Here is a 5,060-nt window from a genome sequence, read left to right as displayed (position 1 = left end):
TCATCCCATTATCTTCCATCAGTTGAGGATGTTAGGACAATCTATGGTCCCAAATCTTCTAGGTTAAAATTAACTCTTATAAGGCAAACAAAGCACTAGGTCAGAGATACTTCACTTACATGGTTCTTGTGCTTCCTGCTTCTTCATATAATGGTGTGGGGTTTTCTGACCACCGAAACTTAGAATTTCAACACTGTGACAAAAAGAGAAACACTAAATGGGTGGTCATCTTGAATCAAAAAGTGAGGGACTTCCCTGGCTGTCCAGTGGTTAAGAAACCACGCTTCCACTGCTGGGGGCACAGATTCAATCCCCGGTCGGGGAACTAAGATCCTGTGTGCCTCGAGGCACAGCCAAAAAATAGAAAAAAAGAAGTGAGTTGACAAGAATGTCCATGCAAAAGTCCAGTTGAGGACAAGAGAGAAACAATTGCAGTAAATACACTGCCTGGTGGGAAGGCATTAAGCGCAGATGATTTTAGAAGATCCTAAAAGCACTGCTTAAATGGAGAGAGAAAATCAGCCCTGCCGAGAACGCTGCATATGGTGGTAGTAGATCCCATCCGACTATGTTAGGCTCTCCTGGGATGGAAGGGGCGATCCCGCCGATTACGATGGCAGGTGCGTAAGCCAGGGCAGCACCACAGCCTGATATTGCTCAGGAAAAGCCCGAAGCACATCTTCACATCTTTTTCCTCACTAAACCAATTTCATCAATGAGAGCCACTAAAGCGTTATTCGGGTTTTGCTTTTGGTAATTTTTTCATTGTAGCAAAATACCTAACATAAGATTTACTATTTTAACCATTTTTAAGTGTACAATTCAGTGGCATGAAGTACATTCACAATGTGTGCAACCATCACCACTGTCAATTTCCAGAATTTTTTCCATCATCCCAAACAGAAACTCTTTACCTGATAGACAATAAAGCCCCCTTCCCCGAGTCCCCCAGCCCCTGGTAACCTCCATTTTACTTTGTCTCTATGAATTTGCCTAGTCTAAGTATCTCATACAGGTGGACTCATACAATACGTGTCATTTTGTGTCTGGCTTATTTCACGTACATAACGTTTTCCAAGTTTATCCAAGGTGCAGCTTGTATCCGAATTTCATTCCTTTTTAAGGCTAAACAACATCCCGTTATGGATGGATATACCACATTTCGTTTATGCAATTTGTCTGTCAATGGACATTTGGGCTGTCTCTATCTTTTGGCTATTATGAATAGTGCCGATATGAACATTGGTGTAATCATTGAAGCATTTTAAGCAAAATGGAAATCAGATCAGATTTCTATTTTAGAAAAATCATCCCATATATCAGTCAGGGTCCAGCCAGGAAAAAATCATACCAGTTATTTTAATAGAGTTTAATGTAAAGAGTTATTAGCCAGATAAATGAAAAGGCAAGAAGAAAACAGTACATTATCACAGGGTGGAACTGTAGAAAGCAGCTGCTATCCCTAGGGTTGGGGATACAGGGAGAAGAGGTTGCCAAGATGCAGAAGCCTGGAGAAGGAGCCCCTTGGAGCTGAAACTCAGGCCGTTGAGGAGAGAGTCCTGCTCAGCTGGGATTGGTATCTCTGAGCTTTGGGTGGGGCAGGTTCTGAGCTTTGGGAGACCACCAAACATTGAGGAAGCGTGCTGCTCAGCTGGTGTCGGTGTCTCCGCACACAGAGGAGAGGACCTGTGTGGCTCCCACACTCTGAGGGGGCATTGCTTGACTGGTGCTGGTATCAGTGGGCATGATGAGAGTAATTCTGTGAGTATTGTAAAGAGGGCACACTGGATTCAAATGCTGCTGCTGGAACGAACTGGCACAGCTGGGTGAAGAAGCAAGGTGGGTGAGTCACACCAACAAAAACAGGAAGCCTCCAGGAAGGAGCAAGTCCCTTCTCCCACCTCCAGCCTTGCAGGCTGCTTCTCATGCCCCCATTGCCGGAGCCTGGCAGGGATCCATCTAGCAGGGCAGAATTGTGGTTTGCAGAGACCCAGCCCCAGTGTCACTAAACAGAGTATAGAGTGGGTTTAAAGCTGAGAGAGAATAACTTAATACCAGAATAGTCCTACTGCAATGGGGGGAAAAATTGGAGGCAGCAAGCCTGGCGTCAGGAATAAAATGCATGTTGGGCATATTCCCAGTGGTAGACAATCCTTGGGAGTGACTGGCCCAGTTTAATGTCTTTACATTGGGAACGGTCTCCAATGGCCACATCTGTATTATGTAACTCCATCCACTGACCATAGCTGACTTATCCAGGGTGATCACCTAACCCAAGCTGAATTCAGATTCTGTTTCTAATGTTTGAAATTTGGAAGAGATACACCTAAACCCTGGGAATCATCAAAGCTGAGTTAAGTAAATGGATCTGCGGACACCTCCTGCTGAGGTTGTTGGAGATCACCTGGCCCTTCCTATGGTCTTGGTTGTTCAACTCCAGCTGTGATCGCATGAGGTAACTCAGAAACCTTGCAATAAATTCTCCCTTTTCCTTAAGCTAGCCAGAGTCCTTTCTGCTGCTTCATATTTTCTCTAGCCTCCCAGAGCTTACATTCCAAGGGAGTTTAAGAAACGTAAACAACATCAACACTGAGGGTTGCTAAGTGTTCTAGGAGAGGGAAAGAGAGTAAGCGGAGGTGTGAGCACAGCGCAGGGGCACCTAAGCTCATGGGTGGGGACAGAAGTGAGGGAAAAGCAGGAATGGGGTGGCGTGGCTGAATACTCCAGACACAGGAATCAGTTTGAAGACCCAGAGGCAAAAGAAAGTGTGGCACGTTTGAGTGAATAAAAGCAGCTCAGATTGGTTCACGTAGAGAAGTAGGTGGAGTGTTGTATGAAAGGAGAGAAGGTTAGCACTCCCGTTGACCCAGGGACAAGGATGGAAGAGGCCCTTGGACCTGACAACATGCATTCGGTCAAAGCATTGCCACCTACTTCGTGGCATCTAACCATTATTTTTAAACCAAAACAGAAACATATATACAGAGAAGAGATTAGTGGTTACCAGAGGGGAAGGGTAAAGGGAATCCACTGTCTGGTAACAAACGGAAACTAAGTTTTTGGTGGTGAGCATGGTGTAGTGTATATAGAAGTAGAAATATAAAGTACACATGAATCTTACATAATGTTATAAACCAATGTTACCGCAATAAAAAATAAATTAAAAAGAAAAAAAGAAGCAGGTGGAATAGAGAGACATGATAACAACAGCTCAATTATTGAAGGTTTATTATGTACCAGGCATGATTCTAAACAGCTTTAGGTGCTAATTGATTTAGTCCTTGTAATAATCCAAAGAGAAGGCAATATTGTTGGGAGACATCGCTCCCTGGGAAGATAGAGATTTTATCTCCTCCAGAGCAGAAGCAGGTTTGTTTATTATATTTGTCTATTATAATAGGATAATGTTTCCTGCTGGAGCAAAGTTCAGGCAGATTTGTTCACAGCCATTTAAAAAGAGTTGGGATTCCTAAGCTCAGGGTTTTTAGCTGTGATGCAAACACACTGCGTATGCAGCATCTACCTGGCCTTGCTTCGGATCACACTGGGGATCTTGGAGGACAAGGGGAACCAATACATACATGAAGTTCATGTCACCTGCTGTGCTGTGAATGATAAAGCCCTTTTCCTCTGACCTAGGAGTCTCGTGTCTTCTGCCAGCATCCATGAAAGCAAGGCAAGCTAACCCTGGAGCAGGGTAAATTCTCAGACTCTTCAGAGTTCTTGACAAATGTTATCTTCTTCTGGAGGGGAAACAGAAAGAACTCAAGTACTTTATCCAAGGTCACAAAGCCGATGAGGGAGCTAAAGCATGAACCCATGTGGACCAGCTTCAGAGCCTGAGGCCTTACCCACTGAGGCTGAAGAAGCAAGAAGGAGCTACATCTGCAGGAGCTTGTGAGCCACGCTACAGGGCTTAAATATCTCATAAGAGTAACAAGCAGTCTATTAGTTTGGGTGGGTTAGCTGCTGTAACTGGTAGATGTCAATATGTATTTTGGCTCAAACTCAACAGAGAATGATTTCTTGCTCATGTAATAGTTCGCAGCAGGAGAGTCTGGTCAGTGGGCAGCTCTGTTCCACATGGTGATTCGGAAACTAAGACTCCTTCCATCTTGTGGCTCCCTAAGGTCTTATCTGCTTCCAGCCAGAAGAGATGAGAAGAGAACACGGCAAACCACGTTTATTTCTTAAAATCCGTGGCCTAGAGGTGACTGGCACCATGTTTGCTAACATTCCATTGGCAGGAGCTAATCACATAGTCACACCAAGAAACAAGGGAGCCTGTCAAACGTACCCACTGTTTCCTAGCTATAACTTCATCCTGAGGAAGGGAGTGTGAACCTTGGAGCACAGCTAACGCTCTGTGCCACAGAGCCACTCGGAGATTTAAACAAGCAGGATAACAAGTTAGATTGACAGTGCAGGTCACTGGATGTATTGGACATATTTGTCCATATCGTCCAAACAGTATGGACATTTGTTTGGAGGGAATAAGACAGCAAACAGGAAATAAGCCAGGGATGTGCTGTAGTAATCTAGGTAAGACTGGTGGAATAAAGCAGCCAAGAGAAAACAGGGAGGAAGGCGGGAAGTGGACAAAATCAGGAACTATTCAGAAGGTGAACTCTACAGGATGCTCTCTCTGCTAAAGTACATCCATGCTCTTACCCAACCACGTGTTTGCTGGCCTTTTCTGACCCTGTCCCTACTGCTATTTCTGGTTTTATATTCACAGTCTAATAATAAATGTTAGAGGGGGCAGGAGGGAAGAGATATAGCAAATATAAAAAAAGAAAACTCAAAATGAACACTTTTATGCAGATTCACACACTCTCACAGAGATGCACTGCAGACCCAGAATTGCCCTCTCCGTAGTCCCACTGCAGAGGGAGTGGTGAGCAGCAAATAATTTATTTGTGAATAATCTATGCTTATTTAAGGAACATATTTGTGTGTGTGGGTGTGTGAAAGGATCTGTGTTCTAGTCTTTATCATAAAGATTATATAGACTACGGAGACTGCACATGGCATAAAATGCAGATGAGGTTTCCCAAGAA

General features: G+C 44.1%; 1 pseudogene; it reads left to right on the top strand.

Moving 5' to 3' along the window:
• Positions 1-2,826: 2,826 nt before the first annotated feature.
• Positions 2,827-2,960, top strand: LOC133102733 (U6atac minor spliceosomal RNA; annotated as a pseudogene).
• Positions 2,961-5,060: the final 2,100 nt, after the last annotated feature.

Source organism: Eubalaena glacialis, chromosome 12 (assembly GCF_028564815.1).
Source record: "Eubalaena glacialis isolate mEubGla1 chromosome 12, mEubGla1.1.hap2.+ XY, whole genome shotgun sequence".
Taxonomy (NCBI): Eukaryota; Metazoa; Chordata; class Mammalia; order Artiodactyla; family Balaenidae; genus Eubalaena; species Eubalaena glacialis.
The sequence above is the reverse complement of the archived record's forward strand: the minus strand, read 5'-3'. Positions and strand labels throughout refer to the sequence as shown.